At 50.8% G+C, this 25,887-nt stretch overlaps 1 pseudogene; it reads left to right on the top strand.

Annotated features, from left to right (window-relative positions):
* The window catches only part of LOC141175703 (cadherin-16-like), a 125,413-nt pseudogene extending 101,369 nt beyond the window's left edge, over nucleotides 1-24,044 (top strand).
* The last annotated feature ends 1,843 nt before the right edge of the window (nucleotides 24,045-25,887 follow it).

Here is a 25,887-nt window from a genome sequence, read left to right as displayed (position 1 = left end):
GGGCTTCCGCTAGAGCAACCAACCCATCAGGAGACCAAGTCGTCCAAAGTCCGAGCTGAGGACTTCCCTCTACTGGAGAAGGATGGGGACCTGGACTCCTTTCTGGTGGCATTTGAACGGACCTGTCTTCAGCACCATCTGGCCCGGGATCAGTGGGCCAGATACCTGACCCCCCGTTTGAGGGGTAAGTCCCTGGATGCCTTGGGGGACTTACCTGCCGGGGAGGTACAGAACTACGACTGCATCAAGCGGGCCCTGATCCGGCAGTACAACCTCACTCCCGAGTCGTACCGCCAGAAGTTCCGGAGCCTGCTGCGTGGCCCCAAGGACACCTGGACCGATCATATGCGGGCGCTGTTGAGAGCCGCAGAGCACTGGACCTCGGGTCTAGCGCTTACTACCCGCCAGGAGGTCCAGGAACTGTTCGTCACGGAGCAGTTCTTGTGGAACTGCCCAGAGGACCTCCGACAGTTCCTCCGTGACCGAAAACCAACAGGGGCTTCTGCTACAGCCGCCCTGGCAGACGAGTATGCCAATAACAGGGCGCCTGAGCTGAAGAAGTCTGCCAGCAGCACCTGGAGAGGGGGTAAGCCCAGTCATGCCCCTGTTTCCCCGGCCCCTAGAACACAAGGGGTGTATCCCCCTGTTGCCCTCTCCAGGCAAGGACCAGACGTAAGACGTTGTCATCTATGCAACAAACCAGGACACTTTAGGGCTGAGTGTCCCCAGCGCCAAAAGACCCCATCCCAGTCCCAGAGAGCGCCCAATGTTTTGTGTGTGGGAGGGGGTGGTGGTAGGTCCCTGGACAACATCCAACCCGTCACCATAGGCCGTTCTGCGGTCATGGGACTGCGGGACACGGGCGCTGAACGAACACTGGTACGGCCTGAGGTGGTGTCCCCCCAGGACTTGGTACCAGGAAAGACTCTTTCCGTCTCCGGGGTTGGAGGCGTGGAGCCGGCACTTCCCGTTGCCATGGTGTATTTGGACTGGGGTGCCGGAAGGGGGATGCGGGAGGTGGGAGTAACGCCAAATATTCCCGCAAATGTTTTATTAGGGACCGACTTGGGGCGTCTAGTATCGCAGTATGTACCCTCTGAACCCCCAAGTTCGGCCCCCCAAGAGTGTATTGATTTGTCTGCTGCTAATGCCAACCATGTTGTATGTAGTGTGCGTCCTGCTGAGGAGGAGGGAGTGAAACCTGAGGGTAACACCTGCACAGACACAACACAAACAGGGTTAGTGAAAGCAGGTGGGGAGTGTGGGGATGCCCGCAGAGGTGCTCAGCCGGCGTGCCGTGACCTCTTGTCCTCCGGTGAGGGAGGGGGCGGGCAGGATTCTGTAGAGGGAAGCTCAGGGATGGAGAGGGGGGCAGCTACCGGCAGTGTAGGGCTCCCAGGGGTATCCAGGCTGCTGAGTATAGGCCCACTGCAGGGGGAGGAACAGGCCATGGGGGGTGGGGGTGTCCCAAGAGAGGAGCCGCCAGGTAAGACCCCAGGGCAGGAGTTCCCCACATCCGAGATGTCCAAAGGCCTAGGAAGCCTGCCTGATCGGGCGGCTTGGTCAGAAACAGAGGGGAAGCAGGCACTACCCACGGTCACAGCGGTCATAGCCGCTGTCACCAGGAGTGGGAGCGCCGGAGCCCAAGGAGCCTTGCAGAGGTCCGACGGCTTCCCCACTTCTGACCAAGTGTCTGCCGGGTCAGACGGCGGCCAGGTGACATGCCCGGAGGGGCTGACGGAGGATGTGGCAGTTTCGTCGATTCTGGCCACATCAAGTCAGGAATTTCAGGCTGCGTTGGAAGCAGACGACAGCCTGAAAGCTCTCAAGGAACAGGCGGCACAGCCTCCCATGGAGTCAGACTGCGAGCGTGTGGTCTGGGACCAGGGACGGCTGTACCGGGTAACGGTCCAGCAGGGTTCACCGGAGGCGTGGCCCAGGGACCGACAGTTAGTGGTACCCTATCCGTTCAGGGCGGAATTGTTGCGGATCGCACACGAGATTCCGATGGCCGGACACCTAGGGATCGCTAAAACCAAGGCCAGGATAGCTCAGCATTTCTACTGGCCTGGGATGGGAGCCGCGGTGGGTGCCTACTGCCGTTCGTGTGACACCTGTCAGAGGGTGGGGAAGGCGGGGCCGCGCCCCAAAGCCCCACTGGTAACTCTGCCAATCATCGAAGAGCCTTTCTCGAGGGTCGCTGTGGATCTTATTGGACCTCTGTCCACTCCCAGCCACTCCGGGAAATGCTTCATACTCACGGTAGTGGACTATGCCACCCGGTACCCGGAAGCGGTAGCTTTGTCGTCCATTCGGGCCGACAAGGTGGCTACCGCCTTACTGGAGATCTTCTCCAGAGTGGGTTTCCCCCAAGAAATGCTCACCGACCGAGGGACCCAGTTCATGTCGCGGCTGATGGAGTCCCTCTGTAAGCAAATGCAGGTGCAACATCTGGTGGCCAGCCCGTATCACCCACAGACTAATGGCCTGTGTGAGCGGTTCAATGGCACCTTAAAGCAGATGCTTAAGATGTTGGTCGACTCCCACGGGAGAGACTGGGAGCGTTACCTCCCACACCTCCTAATTGCTTACCGGGAGGTTCCGCAGGCCTCAACGGGGTTCTCCCCCTTTGAGCTCCTGTACGGGCGACGGGTACGGGGCCCCCTGGCTCTGGTGAAGGAAGCATGGGAAGGGGATTTGGCCACCCCCGAGGTGTCGGTCATCGAGTATGTCGTGCGCCACCGGGACAGGATGATGGCCTTGGCAAAGCTGGTGCAGGACAATATGGCCCAGGCCCAGGCCGACCAGAAGCGGTGGTACGACCAGAATGCTGTGAGAGGACCTACCAGGTGGGTCAAAAGGTGTGGGTACTGGTCCCCGTACCACAGAACAAGCTTCAGGCAGCCTGGGAAGGTCCCTACTTCGTGCACCAGAAACTCAATGCCGTCACCTATCTGGTCACCCTGGATCACGCCCGTGGAAGGAGGAAGGCCTTCCACGTGAACATGATGAAGGCTCATCATGAGCGGGAAGCGACTGCCCACCCAGTGTGCAACCTTCCCGAGGAAGGAGAGGTAGAAACCCTCCTGGATCTGCTCACCCAAGCCAAGGCGGGTGGGTCCATCGAGGATGTGGGGGTTGGCCACCAGCTCACGGAGGACCAACGGTCCCAGCTGGGGACCACCCTGCACCCCTTCCGGGGGCTGTTCAGCAGCCTGCCCGGAAGGACTGAGATGGCTGTCCACGACGTGGACACTGGCGATCACCCGCCGATCCGGCGTTCAGCATATCGGGTCTCTTTCGAGGTGCAGGGAAACATGCGCCAAGAGATAGACGAGATGCTGAAGCTGGGGGTGATCCAGGCATCCAGCAGCGCGTGGGCCTCGCCTGTAGTCCTCGTACCAAAGAAGGACCGAACTACACGGTTCTGCGTGGACTACCGGGGGCTCAACGCTGTAACGGCCACCGATGCGTTCCCCATACCACGCATCGATGACCTGCTCGATCGGATGGCCGGGGCTAAGTACCTGACCATCATGGATCTGAGCCGGGGGTACTGGCAGATTCCTCTGACCCCCGCGGCAAGGGAACGCTCTGCCTTTATCACCCCTTTTGGACTGTACGAGTCCACAGTGATGCCATTCGGCATGAAGAATGCCCCTGCCACTTTTCAGCGGATGGTCAATACGCTGCTTGAGGGACTTGAAGGGTACGCGGCTGCGTACTTGGACGATATTGCAGTCTTCAGTCCCACTTGGGAGGATCACCTAGAGCACCTGCGGCAGGTGCTCGGTCGGATCCACCGGGCAGGCTTGACCATCAAGCCGGAAAAGTGCCAGCTGGGCATGAGTGAGGTCCTCTACCTGGGTCACCGGGTAGGCGGGGGGGTTCTGAAGCCAGAACCGGGGAAAGTGGATGCCATCGCATCCTGGCCCACTCCTAGGACCAAAAAGCAGGTGATGTCCTTCTTGGGGACCGCCGGGTACTATAGGAGGTTCGTCCCACACTATAGCACCCTGGCCAAGCCCCTGACGGACCTCACCAAGAAGAAGCTGCCCGTCGCAGTCGACTGGACAGTCGCCTGCGAGACAGCTTTCGGGGCACTCAAGGCCGCCCTAAGTAGCTCCCCTGTACTGCAAGCTGCCGACTTCGACCGGCCGTTTGTGGTACAGACCGACGCCAGTGACTTTGGCCTCGGTGCTGTGCTAAGTCAGGTCAACACGACAGGCCAGGAACATCCTGTCTTGTACCTGAGCAGGAAGCTACTGCCCCGGGAGGTGGCTTACTCCACGGTGGAAAAAGAATGCCTGGCAATTGTATGGGCCCTGCAGCGTCTGCAGCCCTACTTGTACGGGAGCCATTTCACCGTGGAGACGGACCACAACCCCCTCAGCTGGTTACACACGGTCTCTGGGTCGAATGGCAGGTTGCTACGCTGGAGCCTCGCTCTCCAGCAGTACCACTTCTCCATTCGCCACAGAAGAGGCCGTGACCACGGTAACGCTGACGGGTTATCCCGGCAAGGGGAGGGTGCAGAAGGACGCACGGGGGAACACAGGAATGTGCTACCCCCTCGCGCCCTCGTATAGGGGGAGGTGTGATGAACCTGTAGCCGCCATCTTGGTAATGATAAATCATATCCAGGGATGGCCACACTTCAGCAGCCCCCACCCTTGGGACCTTCTGTTAAAACGTCAACTAGATAGTTTCCCCCCATCCAGGCTCCTGTAAGATAAGAAGCCTACTTAACACTTGAATGCTAGGAGCTTCAAAGACTTCGAGAGGAAACACAGCCAGCAGGGGGGGGTGCTTCGTCCATCTGTAACTGACCATTTGTCCCATAGGACTAGTTTCTTTGTCTGTCACAAGCATGGAGGCATAAGATATAGAAACATGAAAAGTACACGCATGTTGCGTGGGATGGGCCAATAAAAAAATATCACGGCGTCCCGGAGCCATTGCGCACACAAGCCTCCGCGGTAGACGTTTGTACGTGCTCTGGAAGCCAAGATATAGCGCGGAGCCATTTCTGAGGACCGTATGGTATCGTAATTGATATCAAAAGGTCGGTTACGGCGGCCCGAATCCGTGGGAACCCCTGGGGGTATCCTGAGACCATCCCAGAAGAAGTTATTGGGTTCCTTAGAATTTGGGCTTCTGATCGAAGTTAGACCTGAGGGTGGAGACTGAGCCAGCTGACCTCACCAGCAGTGGGCGGGACGGGGCAGGTAAGATAGCAGGACAGACAAGAGACAAGTCAGTCTTGACCCAAGAGTGGTGTGCTGAACATCTGAGCACCAGCTGAGGCCACCAAGGGGAGGAGCAGTTTGACCATGCGGTGGTAGGCCTCAGCCTGTAACAAAGAACCGTGCCTGCGACCGCAGAATCCTCTCCCTGCGTCACAAGAAAATCAAGAAACCGGTAACTGATATGCTGTGGTGATTCTGTGTGTTGTATTCCATTGTTGTATAGTTTAGCCTGACCTTATACCTGTGTATATTTAGTTGTATATCGTGTATCTAGTGTATTATTATAATCAATTACCTCAAGTAATTGTGGGCCTGCCTTTTATTCTGCATAACGAACGCACGTCCGTGTGAGCTCGGCTCAAGCCAAAAACGCTACCCAGGGTTGGTTCCTGACCCGATATAGGCCCATTCACGGACTGGGCGTATATCTAAAATAGGGACTGGTGGCAGCATACCAACTGGGGATTGGGGAAGGCTGGTAGTGACGGTCGGAGGTTCAGATATATATATTCCTGGCGCGGCCAAGGAAGATATATATACCGCCCTCACTACAGAGGGCCCCGATACCCAGTAGGTTACAGGACAGTCTCCCTGGCGACCGCTTATCCTAGGTGCAGTTCCTTGACTGACCTGAGGCTAAGAGGGCGCTAGCGAGTTGTGCTGTGTAGTGACGTTACGGTTTAGTGACGTTGAAGGGATAACACACTACCGTGTTCCCTGCGCTGGTTGCAGCTTCCTGGCACTACTTTCTCTAGGTGCAGTACCTTGACTGACCTGAGAGGTAAGGGGGCGCCAGAGAGCTGCACCCACCGGCCGGCTTTCATCACAGGGTCCGTGTAGGAATAAGTGCACGTTACCCCCCACAGTTACTCATCCCTCCCTCCTTTCATATTAGGAATAATTGTGATAATTGGCATGCAGATTAAATGTAGATGATTGCACAATTAATCTCGCCACGAAACGCCTACTTCCCCAACAGGAGAGGCGCACAGTCACCGGGCCGAGAACATCTGCTTGGCACAAAACAACGGCACAAAGCCAAGAGCTGGCGGCAGTGGAGGTAGGAGAGGAGGGCGAGCGCCATAGGGCGCCACGTACGTCCTAAGAGGCAAATGGGGAAAAGAGCTAAACTGCTTGGAAGTGATCAGGTAATTGCTACAGTATGTGAGAAGACACAGATTTCTATATACTTCCTCATCTGAATCTGCAACAAAGTAACAACTTCCATAACAACTCCCATAAGTGTTACATAGTTGCAAGTTCAACTTTATCGGGAATAAGACTGCAGATTCCAAGTTAGGGAAGGAAATGCACCTCTCCTCCTTGCATAGGAAGGTAATGGAAATGCAACATCTACTGACATTTTTCAGACGATGGCGGTCTATCAGTTACGGCAGATGTGACGATTCGGTTACTGCAGGCTGACGACGTTAAAGGGTGTTTTCCCGCCAACAAAAGTTGATTTTTATCATTAGATCTTGGAATAATAATAACTTTCACAATTGGATGTGTTTAAATAAAATGTTCCTGTGCTGAGATAATCTTATAAATGTGCCCCTGCTGTGTACTGTGTAATGGCCGTGTGTGACCGTGCAGTAACATAGTCTGATCTTACCACATCTCCTGGGCAGGGGAGGAAGAAAAAGAATATACAGACATTACAGCGTGGGATAGCAAATAATTCTTTCTTTGAAGTAAAACATAGTTTCAAAACAGGCAGAGAAATGTTTTAACGCACAAAAAGAATAATTTGTGATCCCCTGCTGTCCTGTCTGTATACTCTCTTTTTCTTCCTCCCCTGCCCAGGAGATGTGGTAAGATCAGACCATGTTCCTGCACGGTCACACACAGCCATTACACAGTACACAGCAGGGGCACATTTATAAGATTATCTCAGCACAGGAACATTTTATTTATACACATCCAATTATGAAAATTATTATTACTCCAAGATCTATTGATTAAAATGAACTTTCGTTAGTGGGAAAACCCTTTTAATATTCCATGCAACAACGGTCCTGAAGGCAACAAAAATGCGCATTTCTGCACCCCGAAATTAGAAAAGCAAAGACTTCTCATCAGGGCTTGTGATAGAGGATCAGCAGGACACAGCGCCCCCTTCGCATTCAGGCTTCCTGATGATGCTGCACTTCGTCCACAGTGGAGGTATTGGAGTCCACAATAGCGGAGAAGTGGCTCCAGGTGAGTAAAATGTTGCACGGTTTTATAAACCATTTTGCACTTATTATATCCCGAGTAGTGATGAGCGAGCATGCTCGCCACTCGGGTGACATCGGGGAGCGCCATGCTTGAGTCACCCCCTCGCATGTTTCACGCCTGGATTGCCAGCCATACACGGTAATACTGTAGCCATGTTGACTACAGCATTACTGTGCATGGCGGGTAAACCCCAGGGATTTGAGCATGGCGCTCAAGCACCCTCGATACTCAATGCGTACCTGAGCACCCCTGTGGCACTCGAGTGCCGAGCACGCTAGCTCATCACTAATCCGGAGTTCTATCGTGGTATTTTTGGTCTGAATGCGATCCGACTAAATATCAGATCGCACTTGGAATAATGTTATTTTATGTGGCCGTGCACATGTCCGATTTTTTTCCTTGGATAAAGTCCGTCCGAAGAAGAAAAAAAAGCAGCATACACGATTTGCATCCGATATTCGGATTGTGCTTGGCCATGCAAGTCAATGAGTGAGTGGGAAAAAAAAAAAAATCGGACTGCAGTCAGATGACATCTGAGTGCAGTCCGATTTTCACAGACTTCCGGAATAGGGAAGATGGAGATATTTTTTCTTCCATCTCCTACTCATCCATGAAAATCGGATCACACTCTGATCAGAATGTGATCTGATTTTCTCGGATAAGGAGAAAATGGAAGAAATAATTTCTCCATACCGTCAGTTTGTGAAAATAATTGGCCCAATTCTCTCGAATGACAGAAATACTGTTTTGTCACCCCGGCCTAATAGTGTATCATATATGAATTGAGCCTCTTGTTTTGCTATTATTCCGCAGGTACCCATGCCTATCTCTCCAGGCCGGGGCATTATATACAAGCAACCGTTCACCACGTGCTGATCCTCATTACTGATAATGGGACTGATCACCAAAGTCAGCAAGTGCAACTGAGAGGTAAAATCATTGAAAAATAATTCAATCGTTAACAAATAAGAAAATGTCACCGCGGCGTCCAAAATTCGGAAAAAAAAAACTGTGAGAACGTCGTCAATGTACAGGCCGCAGTGAAGATCGAGACATTTGCTTTAGTGGCTTTCTTGGTCTAGCTACATGTGAAGACGCAACGTTTTGGATTACCGAATATTTACCCTGAAGTCTGTATACGTGATGTGTTGGCTAAAGTGTGCTTTGTCACATTGAAAAAATGGTTCTCCAGCCCAATAAACATTGCTTTTGGCAAGGAAGGATTTCTGTTAGTGATGAGTGGTGCTGCCTGAGCCTCGGGGCAGACACCTCGCTCTATTTTAAGTGTGTTTTGAGTACTCGCTCACATACATCTTCTGGTGAACTACGGCAGGATGGTGCTGAGTGCTAGACACAAACCCAGCCGCTCGTCTCGTGGGACCCGGGAGGTGAAGACACGCAGGGATAATTTTAGCTGTGCTGTGGGCTTCTGGAGACTGAAGGCAGCGGAGAACATTTACCAATCTTATCTCACATCATATCGCTTTACAGATAGGTTTTCTTTGAAATTTTCGGACTTCTTGGAAAGTTCCGACAGTTTCTAGAACTTCACAATAAGTTTCAGACTTTGAGTCCATCCTATGTACTGATTTTCCACTTCGGATTTTCTCATTGGCAGATTTGTTGCAGATTCTGATGCAGAATTTTTGCAGATTTCACCCGATGCATGGTGAAAATCTATACCATAAACTGAAACGTTTGAGATTTAAAAGCCGCACCGTGAGTCAATTGCCACTGCGGATTATTGTCTCATATGTACACGGCAGACCAAAAAAACAAAGTATCTGCCATGTACAAACATACATTTTTCTGATGGCTAATCCTTGAGGTTTCTGTAAGACCTCATTCAGACATCCATGATTTTTTTCTCGTATTTATAAACCTCGACCGTTGTTCATTAGCGATTTATATCTGAGTTTTATCAGGTCGGTGTCAGTTTTTACCATCAGTTTTGTCAATGATTTTCACTGATGAAAAAAATAATAAAAAATTGCAAAACTTCTCTTACCCGTTGCAACGTTAATCACAGACCGCACACCACTGCCATCCGGCCATGTCTTTGAACACCTTCTACTTCTGTGTCTTGCTCAGTGGTGGTCGGGCTCAGCCTCCTCACCTCGGCCGTGTCTCTGAGCACCTTGTACTTCTGTGTCTTGCTCAGTGGTGGTCGGGCTCAGCCTCTTCTGTGTCTTGCTCAGTAGTGGTCGGGCTCAGCCTCTTCTGTGTCTTGCTCAGTAGTGGTCGGGCTCAGCCTCTTCTGTGTCTCGCTCAGTAGTGGTCGGGCTCAGCCTCTTCTGTGTCTTGCTCAGTAGTGGTCGGGCTCAGCCTCTTCTGTCTCTTGCTCAGTGGTGGTCGGGCTCAGCCTCTTCTGTGTCTCGCTCAGTAGTGGTCGGGCTCAGCCTCTTCTGTCTCTTGCTCAGTGGTGGTCGGGCTCAGCCTCTTCTGTCTCTTGCTCAGTGGTGGTCGGGCTCAGCCTCTTCTGTCTCTTGCTCAGTGGTGGTCGGGCTCAGCCTCTTCTGTCTCTTGCTCAGTGGTGGTCGGGCTCAGCCTCTTCTGTCTCTTACTCAGTGGTGGTCGGGCTGAGCCTCTTCTATCTCTTGCTCAGTAGTGGTCGGGCTCAGCCTCTTCTGTGTTTTGCTCATTAGTGGTCGGGCTCAGCCTCTTCTGTGTCTTGCTCAGTGGTGGTCGGGCTCAGCCTCTTCTGTCTCTTGCTCAGAGGTGGTTGGGCTCAGCCTCTTCTGTGTCTTGCTCAGTAGTGGTCGGGCTGAGCCTCTTCTATCTCTTGCTCAGTAGTGGTCGGGCTCAGCCTCTTCTGTGTTTTGCTCAGTGGTGGTCGGGCTCAGCCTCTTCTGTCTCTTGCTCAGTGGTGGTCGGGCTCAGTATCTTCTGTCTCTTGCTCAGTGGTGGTCGGGCTCAGCCTCTTCTGTCTCTTGCTCAGTGGTGGTCGGGCTCAGCCTCTTCTGTCTCTTACTCAGTGGTGGTGGGGCTCAACCTCTTCTGTCTCTTGCTCAGTGGTGGTCGGGCTCAGCCTCTTCTGTCTCTTGCTCAGTGGTGGTCGGGCTCAGCCTCTTCTGTCTCTTGCTCAGTGGTGGTCGGGCTCAGCCTCTTCTGTCTCTTGCTCAGTAGTGGTCGGGCTCGGCCTCTTCTATCTCTTGCTCTGTGGTGGTCGGGCTCAGCCTCTTCTATCTCTTGCTCAGTAGTGGTCGGGCTCAGCCTCTTCTGTCTCTTGCTCAGTAGTGGTCGGGCTCAGCCTCTTCTGTCTCTTGCTCAGTGGTGGTCGGGCTCACCCTCTTCTGTCTCTTGCTCAGTAGTGGTCGGGCTCAGCCTCTTCTGTCTCTTGCTCAGTGGTGGTCTTGCTCAGCCTCTTCTGTGTCTTGCTCAGTAGTGGTCGGGCTCAGCCTCTTCTGTGTTTTGCTCATTAGTGGTCGGGCTCAGCCTCTTCTGTCTCTTGCTCAGTGGTGGTCGGGCTCAGCCTCTTCTGTCTCTTGCTCAGTGGTGGTCGGGCTCAGCCTCTTCTGTCTCTTGCTCAGTAGTGGTCGGGCTCAGCCTCTTCTGTCTCTTGCTCAGTAGTGGTCGGGCTCAGCCTCTTCTGTGTTTTGCTCATTAGTGGTCGGGCTCAGCCTCTTCTGTCTCTTGCTCAGTGGTGGTCGGGCTCAGCCTCTTCTGTCTCTTGCTCAGTGGTGGTCGGGCTCAGCCTCTTCTGTCTCTTGCTCAGTGGTGGTCGGGCTCAGCCTCTTCTGTGTCTTGCTCAGTGGTGGTCGGGCTCAGCCTCTTCTGTCTCTTGCTCAGAGGTGGTTGGGCTCAGCCTCTTCTGTGTCTTGCTCAGTAGTGGTCGGGCTGAGCCTCTTCTATCTCTTGCTCAGTAGTGGTCGGGCTCAGCCTCTTCTGTGTTTTGCTCAGTGGTGGTCGGGCTCAGCCTCTTCTGTCTCTTGCTCAGTGGTGGTCGGGCTCAGTATCTTCTGTCTCTTGCTCAGTGGTGGTCGGGCTCAGCCTCTTCTGTCTCTTGCTCAGTGGTGGTCGGGCTCAGCCTCTTCTGTCTCTTACTCAGTGGTGGTGGGGCTCAACCTCTTCTGTCTCTTGCTCAGTGGTGGTCGGGCTCAGCCTCTTCTGTCTCTTGCTTAGTGGTGGTCGGGCTCAGCCTCTTCTGTCTCTTGCTCAGTGGTGGTCGGGCTCAGCCTCTTCTGTCTCTTGCTCAGTAGTGGTCGGGCTCGGCCTCTTCTATCTCTTGCTCTGTGGTGGTCGGGCTCAGCCTCTTCTATCTCTTGCTCAGTAGTGGTCGGGCTCAGCCTCTTCTGTCTCTTGCTCAGTAGTGGTCGGGCTCACCCTCTTCTGTCTCTTGCTCAGTAGTGGTCGGGCTCGGCCTCTTCTGTCTCTTGCTCAGTGGTGGTCGGGCTCAGCCTCTTCTGTCTCTTGCTCAGTGGTGGTCGGGCTCAGCCTCTTCTGTCTCTTGCTCAGTAGTGGTCGGGCTCGGCCTCTTCTATCTCTTGCTCAGTGGTGGTCGGGCTCAGCCTCTTCTGTCTCTTGCTCAGTGGTGGTCGGGCTCACCCTCTTCTGTCTCTTGCTCAGTAGTGGTCGGGCTCACCCTCTTCTGTCTCTTGCTCAGTAGTGGTCGGGCTCAGCCTCTTCTGTCTCTTGCTCAGTGGTGGTCTTGCTCAGCCTCTTCTGTGTCTTGCTCAGTAGTGGTCGGGCTCAGCCTCTTCTGTGTTTTGCTCATTAGTGGTCGGGCTCAGCCTCTTCTGTCTCTTGCTCAGTGGTGGTCGGGCTCAGCCTCTTCTGTCTCTTGCTCAGTGGTGGTCGGGCTCAGCCTCTTCTGTCTCTTGCTCAGTAGTGGTCGGGCTCAGCCTCTTCTGTCTCTTGCTCAGTAGTGGTCGGGCTCAGCCTCTTCTGTGTTTTGCTCATTAGTGGTCGGGCTCAGCCTCTTCTGTCTCTTGCTCAGTGGTGGTCGGGCTCAGCCTCTTCTGTCTCTTGCTCAGTGGTGGTCGGGCTCAGCCTCTTCTGTCTCTTGCTCAGTGGTGGTCGGGCTCAGCCTCTTCTGTCTTTTGCTCAGTGGTGGTCGGGCTCGGCCCCCTCACCTCGGCCGTGTCTCTGAGCACTGATCTAGAACCGATGGTCCCATCTTTCTTTCTTCTGGTAGAGCTCATGCTTTTTGCAGATTAACACACAGTAAACCCCCCTGGATGGAAAGTGATTATTATTCCCCATTTAAAGCGCAAGTGTAATTACATAATAAGTGCGTTCTCCTCGGTGATGCGCTTTCATTATTCTAACGTCCACAGTTAATTTTGTGTAATTCCCTGACATTTCGCGCTGCCTGGCCCGGGGTATGTTATAATGCTTGTCAAGCAGAAAAAAAATCACCATAACAATCCATTCATCTCTTCCTTGGCAGCAGCGGTAATCCTCCTGGCAGATGAGTGATGGTGTTTTCGCAACTTGTAAAATGAAGTCAGCCCTGCAGAGTCCCAGGCTGCACCTGATCTACGTGGGGTCTGCTATAGACTGCCCCCTGCAGGCTCGTCCCATATTACCCGGCTGTCTCTCTGCCTTCTTTGTACATGCCGTGGTCACAGTAAAATCTTATAAGCAGCCAAAAACCTTTCAAGTCAACTTCACATTATCTGCTTTTCTAAATCCGGCTGAGTAAAGTATCAGATTATTAATGCGTATGATGGAGATTATTATATTTGTCAGCGGAGATGAGAACAAGTAACATGCAAAGATGTGAACAAAAATGGCTGCATAAAGTATACAGGTGTGGAGGATGTCTGTCATTATCCCGTACCCCTTCCTATAATAATGTCCTCCATCCTGGGCAACTTCCAGTAATAATGTTAATTGTCCTGGTATAATGTCCTCCATCCTGGGCCCCTTCCTAGTATAAAGTTCACCATCCTGGGTCCCTTCCTAGCATAATGCACCCACCCTGGGCCCCTTTCTGGTAAAATGTCCCCCATCCTGGAACAATGTCCCCCATTCAAGGCCTCTTCCTTGTATAATGTCCCCCATCTTGGTGCAGTGCCCTCCCATTTTAGGCCCCTTCCTGGTATAATGTTCCCTATCCTGGGCACCTTCCTGGTATAATATCCCTCATCCTGGGCACCTTTCTGGTATAATGCCCCCCATCCTGGTATAATGCACCCATCCTGGGCTCCTTTCTAGTAGAGTGTCCCAAATCCTCACTGCTACCACCACATGTGATGAATCCGCACCTCGCCACCCCACCTGATGTCAAAATTACGTCAGCGGAATCACATGGTAAGGTCTCCCCACTTGTACCAATGTTTCGCACCTCTTGGGGACATGTAAGGTCAGCTTGGTCAGCTTTACACATATACCCCCTGTCCACATGGGCCCAGGAAAACACGGAGTGAGAAGAGGTGGCCCACGCATGGCACTACACTCACTTACACCCCTGACAAGCTGAGAGGCCCCTTTCACTAGCCTCAGTGAAACAGAACCTTGTCAGCCCAATAGAACTGCCACCAGTTCCTGTTCGATTTACACCCGGTCCATTAACGGGATTATAGCGGGCCAGAAACCAGCCCCGGTAGCATGGAAAGTTAAACCGAGAAACAGACATGTGGATTTGTGGATCGAGATAAAAGAGCAGCCCAAGGTTAAATTATATATATATTTATATTTAATTGCCTTAAGGGCACACTAGACAATACACTATATACACAAGGGTTATACATATATAATGGTCAGATATGCAAGTACAATAGTGGTAGGACAAAAGATATAAGCAGATTTATAAGACAGTTACCAGTCAGATGGAAGGCCTGCTTGTGGGGGAGGGGCTGCTACATGGGAAGCTTGCGTACCCCTTCCTTGGTGTCACTTCCCTCCTGCTCCCTAGGCTGGACTTAAGCCCCCACCCCTTGGCTTTAGCAGCTAAAGACTCCAAAACTCAAGATGGATCATAACTTCTTAATGGAGGGTCCTAGAGTGGCGGTTCTGGTGCCATCTAATCGAGCTGGTTCCCTGCTACCCATTAAAACCAACCACAGCTTGGCTATCTGGTTTCTACTAGCTGTTCTATGCATTTCCATACCCCTATGTGCTAGAATGGGTCGAGATCCAGGCGGGCGCTCACCATGTCTTGGGGATCTCGGAAATATACACAATGTACGACTAGGATGTATAGTATTTGCATACCTCCTTATGAAATCATACCTGTTTGAACAAAGGACTAAGGTCACATGGCTTGGTACAATTTCCCCCATTCTTGGCCCCTTCCTGGTATAATGCTCTCCATCCTGGGCCCGTTCCTGGTATAATGCCTCCCATCCTATGCTCCTTCTGTTCTTCTCCAGCATATTTTAAAAAGAAAAACTATTTTTCTTACCTTCTCCCACGATATGCAGCATCCTCCTCTATATAGCACAGAAGCTGGCAGCTGAATTCGGTGTGCTGGTGTGGCACCCCAGGGGTCTGGTTGCCACAGTAATAGAAATATTACGTCTGAGAGCAAGTGGGAGGTTTCTCTGGTCAGGAGCCCTTAAGCATGCAACACTTCCTGCCCAGACCTGGGAGGGGAGGAATCTGCCCTTATAAACTGGGTCTGGGGCGGGATTAGTGAGTTGAGTCAGAGCCTGGAGACAGTTCCAGACACAGGGAGAGTTACAGCAGGAGCTCTGTAGGAGCAGTAGCTGAAGACCAGGGGCTGGAGCTGAGCAGAGCTCGCCCTGGCAGAAGAATCTGATAACCGGACACCGGAGTCCGAGGCTGTGGGGACTCATATCCACCCAGCAGCAGAAACCAGCCTGCAGAGGATTCCAGGTCCTCTGGCCATAGAAGCCTGGAGGCTCAGTCACAAGGAAGGGACCAGCGCCGCCATCCAGGAGCGGAGGCTAACAGAAGGCCCCAAGTCACCAGCCATACGGGTGAGCACCACACGGTATACTCAGGGACGTGGGCTACTTCTACCCGCTTACAGCAAAGTAGCCAGAAAGAGTGCAGATAGACGGGGAGGCCTACAACTCCATCTGGCCAGGGAAACTCCTGCTTGCTTGCAGACTGACCAGGCCCCTTATGCTAGCCAGTACTCCCGGAAGGGTCTGCCTTAATATCACCAGTAAAGACCCTGAACTGCACTGCAAAGACTCTGAGTCGTTCCTGCTTCATCGCCGGACCAGCACTACTAGTGCTGGGACGCCCGCGCACCATCACTCCCATCATCCACATTCCCTGCCCTGAGGCTATACTCCTCCCGTGGGGAGTTATCCCATCTTTTGCTGCACACACCACACCAGCCTCTGCGGACTGCCTCGCAGCGGCGGTACACCCTGACCGCAATCCACGGGTGGCGTAGTCGGACAATTAACCTAAAACCCCCACAAAATACCGCCATCGGCCTGACCACCCTGAGCCACGGATTCTACAACCCCCAGAGACCCGGCTCCGGGTATCCCACACACGTCCACACTAGGCCCAGGGGGCGAGTCACTGGCATGGGCAAGCCATGATGTCACTGCCACGTGCCACCCGTCATGGACAAGCTGACATCTGCTGATGGCCTCTGATTGGCCGGCAGCATGTATTGCAGTGCAGGGAGATGGTGGGTCTCTGCACCGCAATACATTTCAGCTGAATATGCATCCGAGGACGCAAATCCAGGTGAAATTAGCGCTGACTTCAATGGTGCCCCCTCATACACGAGCCCGGTGGAGGTTGCACCCTATGCGATTACTAAGTGCAGTGTCATGATCCGATACGTTATCCCGTACCCCAAATCCCAACATCATTATCCTGTACCCCGAGTGTCAGTGTCATTACCCCATGACCCATGTGTTAGCGTCATTACCCTCTACCCCGATTATCAGTACCCTGACCTCCAGCGTATCATAGTACAGTGACCGCTTCTTGTATGTACAGCAGATATAACATACTTTTAGCATCTTTTAGGACATTTTCCGGTCTTTGTCATGGTGTCCCCTCCCCTCAGCAATGTTATACTGGGTCTTTATATGAGAACACATGTATCTAAGAGCTAATGTCTCAGAGGAACAGAGTAGCAGCCGGTGGTCCCGCCGCACTCACTGGGGGATTCCAGCCTGGTTCTTTCATTCAAGCCCCTCGACTGTCTCGATTGAGTTCGATTTGGAAATAATTTTAAGAAACACTGAAAGTCGTGTGAATGTGGATGATGGAGCGATCGTTAGCTCCTGTGTGACTCCGCTCGTCTGCCCGGCTCTTTGTAACATACTGTAATTGCCATGAGCAATTATTAGGCTGAAGCGCAGCTTCTCCTTCCTTCACGTGGGTTTAAGAGACCCGCAGAACCTATTACAGCTGACACAAGGTGTGAAGACGTTGGAGGACTAGCGACCTCTCTGCACAAGTTACAGACGTTATTGTGTAAAAAAATAAGTTACGATTTCCAGTTTAGAGGGATTTTCCATCCACATTTATAATAAAACCCCTGAGATGACGATGATGTGACTGCAGTCTGGTGACAATGAGGGTTTAGCTGAATATTCACCAACTATGGATTCAGTAACTTTTTAAGCACCCCAGATTTTTTCGGGACGCCGCTATACATACCTGAACATTCTCCTTGTATCCCCTCAAAGTCTGTCACTGTAGCTCCAGGGGTCACTGCAAGGTGGACGTGGACAGGATGGAGGGCATGCCCACAGTCGCGTCAGCCTTGGGCATCATCTTGGGTACATTGGGAGCTATAGGTAAGTAGTCATATAAGGCCTCATCATTCCAATAATAAATCCTATACATCTCAGGTGTCCAAAACTGCGATATTAATGTGGGACGTAGGGGGGACAGACTCCTGTAACCCCCATGGTTAGCGGTTATCGGCTCCCTCTGTGGCCATATGTACCAATGTACAGAGCCGAGCAGCACAGCCCTGTAAACTGTGTAGTGGACGTTCCCAGGTACTGCAGAGCTGAGCTGTATCACCTGACAGCGTCCACTACACAGAGTATACAGACGTGCTGCTCAGCTCTGTACGACGTGTAAATTTATCCCCAGCCGGATTGTCCCCCATCCAATCTGATATGAATTACCTATCTTAAAGATCACCATGCTGGAGAACCCCTTTAAGGCCAAGGTTACACGGCGACAAGTTCTACGATCAAAAGCATTTGTGCGACTTCTCTGTAAATGACTGTTGTGAAATTATTTCAGCTTTGCCAAATTGCAGAGAAGTTGCAAATTGAAATTCACTTGGAGACAAAGTCATGTGTGATTTGGCATCAAAATTCAAGGTCGCTGTAGACCGCAGTCGTTAGTGCCGCACCCTGATCTTCATGTCGTCGGATAGTCCTAGTCACTACATGGTGTCCATATAATGACCAAACATCATTTTCTAATAAGTTATTGCTGTATGCATTTCTTTCTTTCACGTCTTATCCTCATTATTGTCTTCTGTCGCTTGGCGCGTTCACAGCCGGCTAAGACCAGAGACACTCCGGACGCCATTCCGCTGCGGAGCACCGCCAGAACGAGCGGCTGTCAGTCAGCATTCTCTAGCCAACGGAGACACATTTTCTTTCATTCCTGTACACGACGCTGCTCTCACTATTTCTGGATCTCACAAAGTCTGTCCACCTCATACTTAACTTTACTGTAGTTCGATCCTAAAAAGTGTTGCAAAAGTTTCCAGATTTTTATTCCGTGGATGAAAGTAAGACCGTCCGTAAATCACATATGCGTTTTATTCATGATAAATGTACATGGTGCAATTTACATAGTCTTGTTTTTTTTTCTGTGTCTGCAAAAAATCACAGAGACGTGTCATTTTTTTTGTTCAGAATTTAAAAGCAAAACTACCCATACAAGTTTATGGGACGACACAGAGAAGCTGCGCATGTGCAGTTCATTTTTTACCATTGTAGTGGATAGGAGAAGCTTTGCAATTTTTTTTTTTTCTTAAGCAAATGAGAAAGTCACTGATAAAACACTAATAGTAAAAACGGACACATTGACTGATGAAACTCCCTCTGTTATTTTCTTGTTTGTGAAAAAAAATGAATGTTTGAATGAGGTTTAAATGATATTCCAAAATGTCTGTAAGAAAAATTAGTGACCTGCGGAGGCCTATAGAGGGGACACAGCCCTCCTGCAGTCATTATCACACAGGATCAGGCATCTCTGCTTTCTGTCTTTAGTAATAAACAATTAAATATTCTTCTGCTGTTTTTTAAAAAAATAAGAATTGGCGTCTAAATGGACACTATGTTACCGCCTGTGGATTAGAAACTGAAGAGGACCGGTCACCAGGTCACAAGTGGCCAGCGCTAGCTCTTGTTTTATACCCACTGCTGCCCTTTGTAAAGATCATAAAAATTAGCAGTAAATAAAAAGGCCCATGTCTCTGGAACCGTATGGCGATTTATACAAAAAAAACCTGATACTCGGCAGCCGCGGGAAGTCGCTATAGAGGAAGAGCAAGGAGTCAGTCCTTATTGCTCCTTTGTCCCCGCACATTTTCCTACTGGGTCGTCACAACCTGTGCCACAGTCCAGAGAAGCTACATTTTTTGCCAAAACTGATGGTGGAGACTCAGGGGTGGATTCATAGTAGCAAGGGCCCCGGGCAGTTTAGAAGGCACGCCCCCCCCCACACCTGATGTATCACATGTCACATGATCCCCTGTGATAGATCATGTGATAGTTCACGTGAAATTAATTTGCCACAATATTAATTATAATAATTTTTTTTAGGCTGTGTGCCCACTATGCGTTTTTTAAGCAATTCCGCTGCAGAAACACTTAAAAAACGCTTGGTAGAAGGTCTGCCATGTTCCCCCAATGATAATCCACATGTGCTGTGCACATGCTGCGGAAATTTCCCCTGCGGATTATCATTGCGGAAAAATCCGCAGCATTACCAATTATTTTGCGGAAGCGCGGCGCTTTCACCGCCATTGACTTGCATTGGAACGCATGGAATCCGCATCACTGCATCTGTACATGCAGAATCCATGCGTTTCAATGTGCGGATGGTACCCGGGTTTGGAGAAGAGGAGACTTTCCTCCGGACCCAGGTACCATAGAACCTGTACAAAAAGACTAAAATAAAAAATAAATATTATACTTACCTTCTGATGGCCCCGGTGTCTTTATCCGATGCGTCCTGGCTCCCTGGCAGCTCGCGATGGTCTGAAAAGGACCTGCCGTGACGTCATTTAGTCATGTGACGGGTCACGTGACCGCTGATGTAGGCAGGCCATCAAAAGGTAAGTATTTATTTTTTACCATTCTTTTACGGTCACACTATATATGCCGGTTGCATGGATTTATATAGTGTGACCAAGTTGTCAAGCACTTTCCAAGTGATGCTAAAATCACTTGTCAACCTGCATGCGGAAATGCATGTGAAGAACGCTTCACATCCGCATGTCCCTGGCAGGAAATCCGCATGTACAATCCGCATGTACAATCCGCATGTACAATCCGCATGTACAATCCGCATGCGTTTTTTCTGCCAGAGACATGCAGAAACGCTCAAAAAAAATCCGGAGCATTTCTGCATCGTGGGCACATAGCCTTACATTAATTGTATGACTCAATATTGAGCACACGTAGCCATCTAAACACGGTGGGAGGCCGCACGTAGCCATCTATACACAGCAGGAGGCCGCACGTAGCCATCTATACACAGCGGGAGGCCGCACGTAGCCATGTATACACAGCAGGAGGCCGCACGTAGCCATCTATACACAGCAGGAGGCCGCACGTAGCCATCTATACACAGCAGGAGGCCGCACGTAGCCATCTATACACAGCAGGAGGCCGCACGTAGCCATCTATACACAGCGGGAGGCCGCACGGTGCCATCTATACACAGCGGGAGGCCGCACGGTGCCATCTATACACAGCGGAAGGCCACACGGCACCATCTATACACAGCGGGAGGCCGCACGTAGCCATCTATACACAGCAGGGGGCCGCACGTAGCCAACTATACACAGCAGGAGGCCGCACGGTACCATCTATACACAGCAGGAGGCCGCACGGTGCCATCTATACACAGCAGGTGGCCGCACGGTGCCATCTATACACAGCAGGGGGCCGCACGGTGCCATCTATGCACAGCAGGGGGCCGCACGGTGCCATCTATACACAGCAGGGGGCCGCACGGTGCCATCTATACACAGCAGGGGGTCGCACGGTGCCATCTATACACAGCGGGAGGCCTCACGGTGCCATCTATACACAGCGGGGGGCCGTACGGCGCCATCTATACACAGCAGGGGGCCGCACGGCGCCATCTATACACATTGGGAGGCCGCACGTAGCCATCTATACACAGCGGGAGGCCGCACGTAGCCATCTATGCACAGCGGGAGGCCGCACGGCGCCATCTATACACAATGGGAGGCCGCACGGTGCCCCCCCCAGAGACAGCAGGAGGCCGCACGGCGCCATCTATACTCAGCAGGAGGCTGCACGCAGTCACGCACACACACAAACATATGCAGTCATATACATACATGCATAAACACATTTGAAACACAAAAATACATATAAACAGACCTCACACAATTATGTCTGCCTGCACACATACACACACACTCACTCAATCACACACACTCACTCTCACTCACTTTCACACACTCTCCCACACTCAACATCTCCCGGCTCGGCTCCAGTCCTCCTGCTCCTCTCCGCTCCAGTCCTCATGCTCCTCTCCGATGCAGGCTGCAGCAGTGCAGGCCGGGTGCGCACTGCGTGACGTCACAGCTAGGAAACACAGCCGCGCACAGGGCCGTGTCTCCTAGCTGTGACGTCACGCAGTGCGCGCCCGGCCTGCACTGCTGCAGCCTGCATCGGAGAGGAGCAGGACTAGAGCCGAGCCGGGAAGTTAACTGCTGCAGTGCTGGCCCGGCCGAAGAAGAAGTAGCGGCCGTGCGCCGTTGCTGGGGGAGCGGTCCGGGGGCCCCCCCGCCACTGTCTGCCTGTATGCCGCGCCCCTGTGTATGCTGGGCCTTGCCTGACGTCATGTGGCAGGGCGGTCCCAGCATCATTCAAACTGCCCGCCCCGGTGCATCTGCAGCTGGCCGGATGGGAGCGGCTGCGTGATGCAGCGTGTCTGTGAGTGGCTGCTTTGACCTTTGGGACCGCCCTGCTTGACGTCATGTGGCAGGGCGGTCCCAAAGTTCAAAGCAGCCACTCACACACGCACTGGCTGCATCACGCAGCCCTGTATATGCATTAGCGCCGGCGGGAAATTTAAATGATGTTGGGACCGCCCTGCCACATGACGTCAGGCAGGGCGGTACCAACAGCATTTAAACTGCACGCCCGTGCTAGTGAATATACAGCCGCGGCGGCCAGATGGGAGCGTCATGTGGCACTGGCAGGGCGGGGCGACACAGTATGATTCAAATCGCCTACAGCTGCGGGCCCGCAGCGGTGATCATCTAAACCTTTGCCCAGCGGGGCGGTGACCGAAAAAAATGCGCATTATAATGGGAGCAATTCATGGGCCCCCTGGAGCCTCAGGGCCCCAGGCGGTAGCCCATGTTGCCCTCATTATAATCCACCTATGTGGAAACTGGCCCAATGGTCAAGAATGGATATGGAGGTCGAAACAAAGTCCAAGTCCTCCGGTCCATGCTATGGGTCCTCTCTCTAATGCACACAGTCTGCATCGATGACAGTCAAGGCCAAAATTTTAATTGTTGCAGAAAATGAAGCATTTCTCCCAGAAAATTATTACAATTACACATGTTTTTATTATACACATGTTTATTTCCTTTGTGCGTAATGGAACACAAAAAAAACTGGAAAAAAAAGACAAATTGGACCTAATTTCACACAAAACCCCAAAAATGGACAGGACAAAATTGTTGGCAGCTTTCCAAAAGAGTGGGTAAACAACTTTGTTTCCAGCATGTGATGCTCGTTCACACTCACCTGTGACAAGTAACAGGTGTGGGCAATAAGAAAATCACACCTGAAACCAGATAAAAAGGGGAGAAGTTGCCTCAATCTTTGCAGTGTGTGCCTGTTTGTGCCACACTAAGCATGGAGAACAGAAAGAGGAGAAGAGAACTGTCTGAGGAATTGAGAACCAAAATTGTTGTAAAATATCAGCAATCTAAGTTACAACCCATGGCCCTGTAACTAATCTCCCTGGACATGGACAGCAGATAAAAATTGATGAAAGGTTGCCACACAGGATAGTCCGGATGGTGGATAAACAGCCCCAATCAAGTTCCAAAGAAATTCAAGGTGTCCTGCAGGCTCAGGGTGCATCAGTGTCAGCGCAAAGTATTCGTCCATATGTGAATAAGATGAAACGCTATGGCAGGAGACCCAGGAGGACCTCACTGCTGACACACTGACATAAAAAAGATAGACTGTAGTTTGCCAAAATGTACGTGAGTAAGCCAAAATCCTTTTGGGAACGTGTCTTGTGGACAGATGAGACCAAGATAGAGGTTTTTGGTAAAGCACAACATTCTACTGTTTACTGAAAGCGGAATGAGGCCTACAAAGAAAAGACCACAATACCTACAGTCAGATATGGTGGAGGTTCAAAGATGTTTTGGGTTTGTTTTGATGCCTCTGGCACTGGGTGCCGTGACTGTGTGCAAGGCATCATGAAATATGAAGATTACCAAAGGATTGTGGGTAGCAATGTAGTGGCCAGGGTCAGAAAGCTGGATTTGTGTCCTAGGTCATGGGTCTTCCAGCAGGACAATGACCTCAAACATACTTCAAGAAGCCCCCCAGAAATGAATGGAAACAAAGCGCTGGAGAGTCCTAAAGTGGCAGCGATGAATCTGGATCTAAATCCCATTGATCACCTGTGGAGAGATCTTAAAATTGCTGTTGGGAGAAGACAAAGAAGTGAAAGAAGATTTTTGATGGTTATAGGAAGCGACTGATTGCAGGTATTTATTCCAAAGGGCATACAACTAAATATTAAGTTGAGGGTGCCAACAATTTTGTCCAGACTATATTTGGGGTTTTGTGTGAAATTCAGTCCAATTTGCCTTTTTTTTGTGTTGTTCCAATACACACAAAGGAAATAAACCTGCGTATAACAAAACATGTGGAATTGTGATAATGCTCTGGGAGAAATGTTTCATTTTCCGGAACAATTTGAAGGGCGCCAACAGCTTTGGCCATGACCATCTGTGAGAGTAGTTTTTCCTTTATATCATTGATGTTACATTGTAAGAAATGCCCTGGAGACGGTTTGTTTGAAATCCTGGAAATTCTAGTCCTTACAAAGAAGGACCATTGTCATATACGACCATAGACTCCAGTAGTGATCGGCCCCCCGAGGGTATCGGGTCATCAGCTTCGCCGTCTGACATAATTAGTTTTAAAAGATCTATTCCTAGGCTTCTATCTTCTGAAACACAAGAAACTCATTTGCTACATTAAAATGAGGGAAATCTCATCTGCGGCCTCCAGTCCGCGGCGTCTGACAACCGATCAAACAAACCACAGATTTTTCCATTTTGCTTTTAAAGAAGTTTCCACTTCTTCAATGCTCCGACAGCGCGATGCTTTACAGAAACATTTGCTGCGGTTAAATCACTCCAGAAAACTCTGTTTATCCCAAGTCACCAGCGCGCCCCCGATAAGTGGATAACGAACAGCGTCCTATTGTAGGAACAGTCACAGGACACTCATCCCCCCCCCCGAGAGCTGCAGAGAGTGACTCAGAAAGGGGCTTTATACAGATCTACTCATTGTATAACACTGGCATATAGGCGGTATAACCTGGGAATCGCCTATATATTATTATATACAGTACAGACCAAAAGTTTGGACACACCTCATTTAAAGATTTTTCTGTATTTTCATGACTATGAAAATTGTACATTCACACTGAAAGCATCAAAACTATGAATTAGCACATGTGGAATTATATACTTAACAAAAAAGTGTGAAACAACTGAAAATATGTCTTATATTCTAGGTTCTTCAAAGTAGCCACCTTTTGCTTTGATGACTGCTTTGCACACTCTTGGCATTCTCTTGATGAGCTTCAAGAGGTAGTCACCGGAAATGGTCTTCACTTCACAGGTGTGCCCTGTCAGGGTTAATAAGTGGGATTTCTTGCCTTATAAATAGGGTTGGGACCATCAGTTGTGTTGTGCAGATGTCTGGTGGATACACAGCTGATAGTCCTACTGAATAGACTGTTAGAATTTGTATTATGGCAAGAAAAAAGCAGCTAAGTAAAGAAAAAGGAGTGGCCATCATTACTTTAAGAAATGAAGGTCAGTCAGTGTGAAAAATTGGGCAAACTTTGAAAGTGTCCCCAAGTGCAGTTGCAAAACCATCAAGCGCTACAAAGAAACTGGCTCACATGAGGACCGCCCCAGGAAAGGAAGACCAAGAGTCACCTCTGCTTCTGAGGATAAGTTTATCCGAGTCACCAGCCTCAGAAATCGCAGGTTAACAGCAGCTCAGATTAGAGACCAGGTCAATGCCACACAGAGTACTAGCAGCAGACACATCTCTACAACAACTGTTAAGAGGAGACTTTGTGCAGCCGGCCTTCATGGTAAAATAGCTGCTAGGAAACCACTGCTAAGGACAGGCAACAAGCAGAAGAGACTTGTTTGGGCTAAAGAACACAAGGAATGGACATTAGACCAGTGGAAATCTGTGCTTTGGTCTGATGAGTCCAAATTTGAGATCTTTGGTTCCAACCACCGTGTCTTTGTGCGACAGAGGAAAGGTGAACGGATGGTCTCTACATGCCTGGTTCCCACCGTGAAGCATGGAGGAGGAGGTGTGATGGTGTGGGGGGGCTTTGCTGGTGACACTGTTGGGGATTTATTCAATATTGAAGGCATACTGAACCAGCATGGCTACCACAGCATCTTGCAGCGGCATGCTATTCCATCCGGTTTGCGTTTAGTTGGACCATCATTTATTTTTCAACAGGACAATGACCCCAAACACACCTCCAGGCTGTGTAAGGGCTATTTGACCAAGAAGGAGAGTGATGGGGGGCTACGCCAGATGACCTGGCCTCCACAGTCACTAGACCTGGACCCAATCGAGATGGTTTGGGGTGAGCTGGACCGCAGAGTGAAGGAAAAAGGGCCAACAAGTGCTAAGCATCTCTGGGAACTCCTTCAAGATTGTTGGAAGACCATTTCCGGTGACTACCTCTTGAAGCTCATCAAGAGAATGCCAAGAGTGTGCAAAGCAGTCATCAAAGCAAAAGGTGGCTACTGTGAAGACCCTAGAATATAAGACATATTTTCAGTTGTTTCACACTTTTTTGTTAAGTATATAATTCCACATGTGGTAATTCATAGTTTTGATGCCTTCAGTGTGAATGTACAATTTTCATAGTCATGAAAATACAGAAAAATCTTTAAATGAGAAGGTGTGTCCAAACTTTTGGTCTGTACTGTATGTACAGCTGGTGTAACCTGGGCATCTCCTGTACATAATGATATATGTACAGCCGG

This window comes from Phyllobates terribilis, unplaced genomic scaffold (assembly GCF_046119375.1).
Source record: "Phyllobates terribilis strain yellow unplaced genomic scaffold, ASM4611937v1 Scaffold_14__1_contigs__length_39327217, whole genome shotgun sequence".
Classification (NCBI taxonomy): Eukaryota; Metazoa; Chordata; class Amphibia; order Anura; family Dendrobatidae; genus Phyllobates; species Phyllobates terribilis.
Note: the sequence above shows the minus strand (reverse complement) of the source record. Positions and strands in the feature narration are given on the sequence as shown.